This window comes from Grammomys surdaster, unplaced genomic scaffold, assembly GCF_004785775.1.
Source record: "Grammomys surdaster isolate TR1022 unplaced genomic scaffold, NIH_TR_1.0 100, whole genome shotgun sequence".
Taxonomy (NCBI): Eukaryota; Metazoa; Chordata; class Mammalia; order Rodentia; family Muridae; genus Grammomys; species Grammomys surdaster.
The window spans coordinates 6099969-6110980 of NW_021604579.1; positions in this window are offsets into that span (position 1 = coordinate 6099969).

The window sequence follows — 11012 nt, forward strand, 5'->3', positions numbered from 1 at the left end:
GAATTCCTCAAGTCTTTGCTGGTTTCCTCAGCAGCTCTTTGAAGTTGTTTGTCTCTAGAACCTTTGGGTAAATTTACAGTGTGCCTATCAGGACTCTTCAAATGCTATGCTTCAAATAAAAAATAATGGGTTTCCTCAGAGGAGGTTTACTGATCTGATCCCCTTTTCAATGCCTTTTTTTTTTTTTTTTTGGCCTGAATTTTCACTGTATGGTGGAAAGTATAAATCTTACCTTATCAGTCTAATTTAGACATATAGAACAACTGCAAATAGAACGTTAACATCAATGTTCAGTCAGTAATCCTATTCTGAGAAAGTGCAGATGTGGGGATGATACACATTGATGCACAGTTTCCTGACATGCTCACTGTAACATTTCAAAGCATCAAAATGAATGAATACTTGTACATGAGAGGTATCCAGAAAAGAAACCCAGTCTCAAGCCTCTCCCATATATGCTCACTCTGACAAATAGAAGAGTGTCCCAGGAATTAAGTGTCTTATCTTGATCTTCTCCAGGGACAACACCTCCTCCCCTCCCGTAGCTGAGTCTTTTTCAACTTGATCACTTTGTCTGTCAAAGACATTGGTACCAAGCAGACACCAGAAAGCCAGGCCACTTTGGCTTTATCTTTAAAGGAATGGAAGCAAACAGTAGAAACAAAATCTGAATATTTATGGGTGACCAGGAAGGCATGCTTGGTCCTGTGCCCATCAGCAGTCATCCTATAGGATGACTATAGTCATCCTATAGTCATCCTATAGATTATGTCACTCTGGAGAAAGGCATTCCTTAGGTTACTCAAGATCACAACCATATGGGTATAAGTCTGGGAACTCCTGAGGTAGATTTACAAAAAACTGAGGAAGAAATGGTCCTATTTATAGACAGTGTTGATTCTTGTTGGAGATTCCTTGAATGCGAGAGACATACAACACCAAGGCAGACTTCAGTTCTGTGTTACAGCCTAATGACTTCCCCCACCCCCCGACAGATTCTGAGAAAATGACACAAACATTTAGGCTTTCATTTTGCTAGCAATCAGGGGTGTATACCTCAAGCAAGATTGGGTCTGGCCTAGAATTAGAGCTTAGCTCGATGCTGGATCAAAATCAAATGTTTTATGGAGATGAGTGCTCAAGTTTCCTCACCCATTTAATATAACTTCTGGGAAGTCACTGACCTGTTCAAGTGAACATTGTCTAGGTAGCTGAAGGCACACATCATGATGGTGACCAGGGTTATCAAACTGGCACATTGGAAAATCTCCAGAGAGTCATTGATGTTCTACTTCCATTTGTCTATGGTAGAAGGAGATTGGGCACTTCACTTGCCCTAGAAGTCCTGTGCTGTTAAGGCTCTGCTCACTTCTGGGTATCTACATATTCCTGTGGGATTCTTCACTTTATAAAACAGACTCATAATAGGCTTAAAGGAGGCGCTTGGAAAGAGGTACTGTTTTCTCATGAACTTACATTCTCTAGTTAAACAGGTTTTCTCAGACTAATCATTGCTTTGAACTTCAGAAGTTATTATGAAACTTCTATTTTGTTAGCTCAAAAAACACTGGAGTTTGTTTTGTGGGGAGGGAGGAGATCAAGGCCATTATTTTTTGTTCTGACAGCTGAGTTAAGCTAGACAGCTAGGGAGGACCTCATCTGAGGGAACAGAAGTTCATAAACTTACACTGGAGGAACATGACGTATACAGAGGCAGAACATGACTTCAGAGAACAACACTCATTTATTTTTCATTGGGCAAGCACTTGCAAAACATGTGCTGGGAAGAAAATCAAAGTCGGTGCTAGAGAGATTATCTAATCCCTAAGAGTGTTTACTGCTCTTCCAGAGGACCGAAGTTCAGTTCCCAGCACCCACATCAGGAGGCTCACAATCTCTTTTAACTACAGCTCCAGGGGGATCTGATGTTTCTGGTTTCCATAGGCATCTGCACTTACGAATATGCACATGCAAACTTATACATATGTAATTAAAACTAATAAAAATAAATTTTAAAAATTCAGAGTCAGATGAGAGGTGATATCAGGTTTGGCTGTAAAAGTATGGACCTGGTATGTATTTCACTGCATGGGTATCTTGTGTCTATACAGAAACCCTTGACCAAGGACAGATTCTGACTGAGTAACATACCAGGAAGTATATCTTTGGCCACTGAAGCTGCTATTGTCCAAGCCATCTAGACATAGGTAGTCATTTTGTCTGGTGATCTTACATCTCCTGTACATATTACTGGAAATGTAAAAGTGGAACATACCTTCTCCTCTGTAATGTTCTTTCCCTTGGACAATAAACTCAGTGTGGGCTTTTGTTTTGGTTTGATTTTTTAATGTTTAACTTTTTATTGATTCTTTGTGCACACCGATTGCACTCATCTCCTCATTGCTTCTTATCCTTCCTCCTTCCTCCACACTTGTAAACTGCTCCCAAACGAAAATAAAACATCTCACTATGGCAGCTGCAGTATGTCATGGTGTGTCCCACAGTATACCCCTTTGCCCAAACAGATTTACTTGCAAATATTCACTGCAGTGAGTCATTGGTCTGGTTCAAGGCCTCTGGCTTCTGCTATTCTATCAATACTGGATCCTTAACAGGACTCCTCTCAAATATCCTGTTGCCCTGTGTCATGGAGATCCAACAGCTTTAGATATACAGAACCAGCCCCTTCACTTGCTCCAGCAGTTCATAGATGAGGTGGATGTTGGGATGGGCCAACCCAGAGCTGTGCATCTGGGCCTGGGTGGAAGCTGAGTTGGCCATTCCATCAGCTCTCCTGTGCCTATGTCATCAATGTCATGAGTACCAACTCTACTGTGCTGGCCAGGCTCTCCCAAGTGCTGCAACTGGTACAGGACAGGGTCAGCTCTCTCACACTCACTCCATTGAGGCCAACTCTCCAATGTCTAGACAACCAGAGCCAGCTCTCCCACACCCACAGCGCCATAGCCAGCTCTCCATGCTGCCCAGTTCATGGACATGAACATTGCCTCAGGCAGCATCCTGACCAAACACATTCTTATGGCCTTAGTGGTAACATGGGCCTTGGACCTTAACATGAACCCTGGCTGTGATATGACTACAGACCCAGACATTGTCTCTGGTGTCATGGGTCCAATGTCCCCATGGCCTTAGGTGACAGCACAGGCCACTCAGTTCAGTACGTTCCCAATGGCAGCATGGCCCTCAGACATCCATATGGTCTCAGGTGGCAGCCCAGACCATGGACATCCACATAGCCTTTAGTACTAACTTGAGCCAAGGACATTGACACAGACCCCAATTATTTCAGGACTATGGATCCAGACATGGCCTTCAGTGGCAGCTTGGGCTAAGATATCACCACGAACTCAGGTGGAAGCACAAGCCACTCAGACAAGTTTGGCCTCCAACATCAATGTGGTCTTCTGTAGTGGGAGATATTAGGAAAGACGGCAACTGCTTGGCTGCCAGCTCTAAGTTCCCGCACTAATGCTGGCACCTGTTGGCCAGTGGTGCTGGCCAGTGACCCCATGAAACATTGGCATGGCTGCTGCCTCCACCAATCAACTCTGTGGCCTTCATGGCTCTAGGCATGGCTCCTGTGCCAATACTGCCACCCCTATGGTGCTCGGCTTAACCCCAGACAATAATGGCCATCCTCGAGGTAGATATAACAATTCTTAGTACCTGGTAGAAATAAGACTCTTATTGCTTGAAGAGTAGCCAAATAGATTTATATATCAGAATACTCAATACACAAGATGCCCACACAATTAGAATTGTTATCCTAACTATCTAACCTTGATATGAATAACTGCCTGAGACTGCTATAGACACGAGAGTATATGTCTGTAACCATCTCACCTCTCTTCTCTTCCTCCTCTTTCTCTGAGTTTTTCTCTCCTCCCAACTCCTAGCTCCACCTCCCAGCCCAGCTAGAAGAACATATTCCACATACAGGCAATAACTTTTGGGATAGCCCCTGCTCTAGTTGTTCCAGACCCACATGAAGACCCAGCTGCACATCTGCTACATACATGTGGGGAGCCCTAGGTCCAGCCCATGAATGTTCTCTGGTTGGTGGTTCAGTCTCTGAGAAGCCCAGGCGTCCAAGTTAGTTGACCCTGTTTGTCTTCCTGTGGAGTTTCTATCCCCTTAGAAGCCACAGTCCTATTTGCCACAATCCTAACAACTCTCTGGATGTGTTAACTTTGCATAGTGAGATTATGAATTTAAAGACTGCTGCTCTGTTGAGCTTTGATGCCACAGATAATGCCGATAAAATTATCCATGGCCTGAGCTCAGTATTTCCATTTTGGTCAAACCTTAGGAATGGCATATATAGCTTGATCAGGCTAGCCTTTCTTGTCCTGGGAATACTTTTATTCCTGCGCATCATATTAAAGCTTATCTTTAATAACATCAACATTTTAGCAGCCAGAGTACATGGCTTAAACCTGAAAATGGACCCTCAGACATTAAATTAACAGCTGGCAAGCCAAGGATGGGTAAGATTCTGCACAGAGCCTACCAACCTAAGACATAAGTGCATTGCCTTTGACAATGCATATTCCATGACAGATAAGAAAGGCATTCTTGTCAGAACAACCTAAGTCAGGCTCAGTCTTGTTAACAAAATAAAAAAGAGGGAGAGGTGGAGAGCCTTTGGGACTGCTTGGCAAGAAATTGACATGGGCCAAGGACAAGGAAATGGGCTACTTGGCAGGAATATGACATTGGCCAAGGACAAAGAAGTAGACTTCAAGCAGGAATCTGACATTAGACCAGAACAAAGAAGTAATTTCAGGTAGGAATCTAAATTTTATGCTAGAACAAGGAAGTAGGCTTCAGACATGAAAATGACCTTGGGCTAGGATAGGGAAGTAGGCTCAGATCCTTTGATCATCCTGATAAGCCTTTAAAAACAGTGATCATGGGAGTGTTCACATAGCTGTGTTTAATGCCTTGATTTTTCTTTGACTACTTGTGTTTATTGTATTGCTTGTTCCTCAACTATTTGCATCTATTGTATGGCTAGATCCTCAGCCTAGAACTGACCTTAATACATGCATATAATCAAAATGGGATAAAAGCATAAAGGAAGAAGGGGTATTGGATAGGGGGTTCTAGGGAGGGGGAATGGGGAAAGGAGATGATATCTGTATTGTAAATAAATAAAATATCCAATAAAAAAAACAAAAAAAGGAAAAATATAAATAGCAGGCTGAAAAGATGGCTCAGTGGTTAAGAGCACTGACTGCTCTTCCAGAGGTCCTGAGTTCAATTCCCAGCAACCACATAGTATCTCACAACCATCTGCAATAGGATCTGATGCCCTCTTCTCGTTGGTGTGTCAAAACTGAGTGACAGTGTATTCATATACATAAAATAAATAAATAAATAAATCTTTTAAAATTATATATATATAAAAAGAAGCCACAATCCTTCCTTCTGTTAGGAAGAAAGTTTTAATAGCTGGTTTTAGTTGTTTTGCCAGAAAGATATAATAAAGTTAGAATCAAAAATAGAATGTAACCATTCCTCATAGAATAGTAAATAAAGGCTGCATACTAAGGAATACAATGAGCTTCCACAATTACACTAAAAAGATAAATAGGCTTAAAGCAAATTTGTGATGCAAGGATGGAGCCACAGTTGTGCACTATAATAAAGCGAGGCCATGTGAAACTGTTGCTTTGAACTTATAATGAACTTATAGGTTGAAATACTGCAATGAACGTTACATCAACATCCTTCTGTAACTCCCCTTTCATGTAATATTTATCTATGAGGTAATTTTCTAAAAACTTTTGTCTAGGAAGGTGTAAGAAGACCAGAAAAAAAGATAAGGTAATGGCTTGGGGGTTCTTTCCTATCCATTCAAATGTATATGTGTAGGTATATGTGTATGTATGTAAGTATGAATGCACACTTGTGGAGCTGGTGAGATAAGGGTCAGGCTTGACCAGAATGTGTGTGTATGAATGTATATGTGTCTGTACATATTGCCTATGTAAAAGATTTTCTTTATTTTCTTCTTGTTTCTTCCTGGTTCACAAAGAGTCAATGAGTCCAATCTTCTCACCTTAGCAAGAGATCCTTAAGCAAGAGAGCAAAGAAACCAGCCTTTTTAAGTAACACAAAATAGTAAGAGAGAGATACTGAGAAAAGAAACTAGCAATTATTAGCTATGATTCTCACATTAGACTTCAGGATGTCATAGTGGAAGAGGAGAGTCAAAATATGCTAGTGTTGAAATCATATCTGTTCATTTGACAGGAAAGATCATACCAGAGATGGTTGTATTCATGAGTATATGAACAATTGGATCCGAATAGAGACTGGGCATAACATGTGAGAGGCAGATGTTGGTGGTTATGTGGGAAGAAAGCTGGGAATTCTGAATTTCTTGGACAAAGATAGTAAATTGTGGTACTTTTCAAGAATATGCATTTCCTAGTTGGTCTATTACATCTAATACAATTACAAGAGCTGAAATAAAGATTGAAACAGTAGAGGCAAGACCTGGAGGGACATAAATAAATGTCACTCTTATAACAGAGCTATACTTGTGATGAGGAGGTAGCTTGCACTAGCATGAGGGAAAGGTGAAAATCTAGTTAATTTTCTGCTTCATTTTAGGGGAAGGTCATGATAGTAATGATCCATCAAATCTTCAGAGGTGTATTCTGTTACCCTTAACTGATAAATAAACATGTTTAGGCAAACATACTGCCTTAGTTACTGTTTTGTTGCTGTGCCAAAATTATTGCTATGATGAAACACCATGACCAAGGCAACTTACAAAGAAAGTGTTTAATTGGGGCCTTGCTTACAGTTTCAGAAGATTAGTCTATGATCACCATGGCAGCGGGTATGGCAGCAGGTCAGTAGGAATAGTGTTGATCCACAGGCAGGTGGGATGATGAAGGAGAGGGGAATAGAGAAAGGGAGGGAGGGATGGAGGGATGGAGGGAGGGAGGGAAGGAGGAAGAGAGAGAGAGAGAGAGAGAGAGAGAGAGAGAGAGAGAGAGTGTCTGGCATAGGCTTTTGAAACCTTAAAGCCACCCCCCAGTGACACACCTCCTCCAAAAGGCTATACCTACTTTAACAAGGCCACACTCCTAATCTTTCCCAAACACGTCTACTAAAAGGGGACCAAGCATTGAAACATATCAAACCACCACATATACCAATACAGGAAAAAAGAACCTACGGGTATTATGCAATGTGGGGTCAGAAAGAGAAGAAGAAAGGAACGGCTTCACAGGAAACTGGCATTAACCACAGCTGATGATCTGGCTGAGGCCATGGGCTGCTGTGAATTCTGGGTAACTGTGGCAAACTGCTCACCATCCTTGTATTTCTGTCCTTACAGATACCTCGGCTCAAGAAGACAGACTTTGCACCAAAATACAAATGTCCCAGACACGATGAGGACTAGTTGAGATACACACAGTGTTCTCTTTTTTTTAATTTTATTTTTTTATTTTTATTTTTTTCCAATCTGCTTTTATACAATTTTAATTACATGCAAGTATTAAGATCAGTTCTAGTTGAGGAACTAGCCATACAATAGATGCAAATAGTCAAGAAACAAGCAAGACAATAAACACAAATAGTCAAAGAACAAACAAGGCAATAAACAAAGTTCGGTGATCACTCCCATGATCACTGTTTCTAAGGGCTTTTCAGGATGACCAAAATATCTGCACCTACTTCCCTGTCCTAGCCCAAAGTCATTTTTATGCCTGAAATTACTTCTTTGTTCTAGCCTAAGATTTAGATTCCTGCCTAGTAAGACAAACTTCTAGCTTCTACTAGGGGAGGTAAACTATTCATTCATGACCTGGAACAGCAAATAATTAGAGGTTTTACACATCAGTTAGTGTGAATATTATGTATTTCTTCCATATTTGAAGTGATTTTCACAACAGATCACCTCATTTAAAATAGGAAGAAAGAAATTGATTCAGATCCACATAGCCATAATATATATTCAATATTTCATAAATATTATTTATTGGTGTTAGTAAGGTTGTAGCTTTGAGAGAGTGGAGAGCAAGGTGGAGGTTGGCCATTTACAAATTACATTGACAGGTCTAGAACAGACACCTCCTTAGAGCCTACAAAAGAAAGCACCTGTATAATCATGTGGCCTGGGACTTCTAGTGTCCACACTGAGGAACAAGATACTCCTGGTGTTTTATCTGTGGCTCCTCAGTGTGGCAGCTCCATCAACTGGTACAATTTTATAATGCTATAAGCGATGCTGTGCTCATGGAAGGGTTGTTACTGAAATCTAGCTCCTGAAGAATGAGGAAACGAAACCATGGTTAGCTAATACCTTCATGTGATTTATTAACTCACCACCAAATGTATTCCACCATGTGTACAAACTGGAGTCCTCTGGACTAAATATACTGGTGGCCAACACACTACTGAAGTTATCTCAGTGAGAAGAGTTTGCTGTAGCCCACATGACCATGCTACCAGCATGCCTCTGAAGCAAATGTGTCTCCACATTCACAGTCCACACACCAACCCTGGTGACCCCATGGTGTCCTACTTTCTCAATCCCTATAGCTTCCAACTAATTCTTTATGCTGTGCTGGAAAACTGCTTCAAAATCTGCCAGTTGAGGGTTTTTCAGAGCCAACCATGCACCGTGGCTCACAGAATTCAAGTTTTATTTTTAAAGAAAAGGGCAGGAGTTCATTATGGGAAAGTGAATGAATGAGTCTTCACTGATATTTTTGTTACACGTAAGCACGTATAATCCTGAACTACTTTAAAAAATCCAGAAGAGAACAAAGGAATACTGTGGAAGGAGAAAAGCCCCATAAAACTCAAGGACAGGATGTAGCCAAGAAAAATAAGCAAAATCTAGAACAGGAACAGTGAGCTCTTGGAACTCTGTGTCTCTTCTTTCTTAATCACATTGATGTATTCATTCATCCTGCAAATATTCATGAAGGCCTCTAGAAGCTGGTTACATAAACACAAATCAGCAAAACAACAAACAAACAAACAAAAAACAAAAACCAACCAAACAAACAAAAAACAAAAACAAACAAACAAACAAACAAACAAACAAAAATCCCAAAACACTACCTGCTCTGGTGAAGCTGATATGGTCTTGGTGGTCAGGGCATTTCTGACACAGCCCCTGGACATATCACCATGCTATGCTGTAGCAGGTCTATTCACAAAGACTAGAACATGGAAACACCCAAACATCTGTTAACTGATGGATGGATATAGCATTCATTCTTTATGTTTGTGTGTTTAATTTGGAGCAATTGTGGAGTCCAGGAAACTAAAACAGGATAATTGGTGGGGAAGGAAACAAAAGATCGTCAGGGAGAAGGAATAGAACACAGGTGATATGGAGGGAGAGGAATAGTACTGGGGAATGAGGCTTAAGGGGAGAGAAGGATGGAGGACAGACAGAGAAGGGCATTGGGGGAAGAATAATTAATTAATCAACTAATTAATTTACATTCTATCTGTTACCCCTTTCAGTCCGCCCTCCCACAGTTCCTCAGCCCATTCTCCCTCCCTCTTGCCTCTCAGAGGGTGCACCTCTTCACTCCCCCACATCCCTCTTCCCTGGAGCTTCAGGTCTCAGAGGATTAAGCACATCTCCCACTGAGGCCAGACCAGGCAGTCCTCTGCTGTATATGTGCTGGGGGTCTCAGACCAGACCCTGTATGCTGCCTGGTTGGTGGCTCGGTCTCTAGAAGTTCCCAGAGGTCCAGGTTAGTTGAGACTGGTAGTCTTCCTATGGGGCCAGCCTCCCCTTCATGTCCTTCAGCCCTTCCTCTAATTCCTCTATAGGGGTCCCTGACTTCAGTCTAATGGTTGAGTGTCAGTATCTGCATCTAACAGGACCCCAACTAGGGAAATGGGGTTACCAACCCACAGTCAAAATTTCTGAATCAGAATTTTTCCTGTCTAAAAGAACTGCAGGGACAAAAATGGAGAAGAAACTAAAAGAAAAGGCAGTCTATTGACAGGGACAACTTGGATCCACCTCATGGAAGGGGACACCAAGGCCTGACATTATTACTGATGCTGTGATGTGCTTACAGACAGGAGCCTAACATGCCTGTCTTCTGAGAGGCCCTACCAGAATAATTAATTCTAACTGTTTTTTTAAAAAGTCATATCAAAACCTATATTCTCTTTCTCTTTTTTTTGGCATAAGGCAGTTTGGATAACTTTCCATGAGGCTTATATACCAGGCAGGAAATTTGGCCAAGAAAGTGGCATCAAATGTTCTAGGTTCCAGGACTTAGGAAAAAAATGGTCCCCATTTTGAACCATTGTGGCCATATATTAGAGAAAACTGAAACAATATAGAATGCAGACAAATCTAAAGATTTAAGAACATTTTTTAAAAATGAGAATAATAGAGTTTGCATTATAACAATGTGTTATAGATTTTTAGAAGCATTTTTGTTCTACAATCATACTGATTTTTACTAAATATCATCAAAGAGAAAGCAGTTTATTGGCACAATGACTTTAATTTTCTAGGAACTTAATTTATTCATGCCTCAAAAAATAGTTTTAGATTAAAAGTTAATAGTGTTGTTATAAAAACTCTGGAGTGCTATAACCAGGAGCTATCTGGAAATGGGTTTAGTGTTAGGAGCCAAACTATTCTGGGAATCAGAAGACAAGAAGTAATCATAAGCCAGGTTCCCTGACATATTGACAAGACAGGAGACAGTCATCAGAGGCAGTCACAGTGGGAGGAATGGCCAACACAGGGCCCTGAGCATCAGGATCATAGACTGTAAACAGAGTGATTGCTGTTTGTGTCTCTGTGATGGTAGATAAGACCAGTTCCATATGGTTCCATATGGTTTCCCAAGGGAGCCAAGTGTGAGTGTGCTGACAGAGGCTGACAAGTGTTTTGGTGTCGCTGTCCCTTCCAACACAGAAGGTGAGGGCTTGTGTGCTTTCTCCCTCTTTGTGGCATTCCTGGGATATGCTACAGCTTG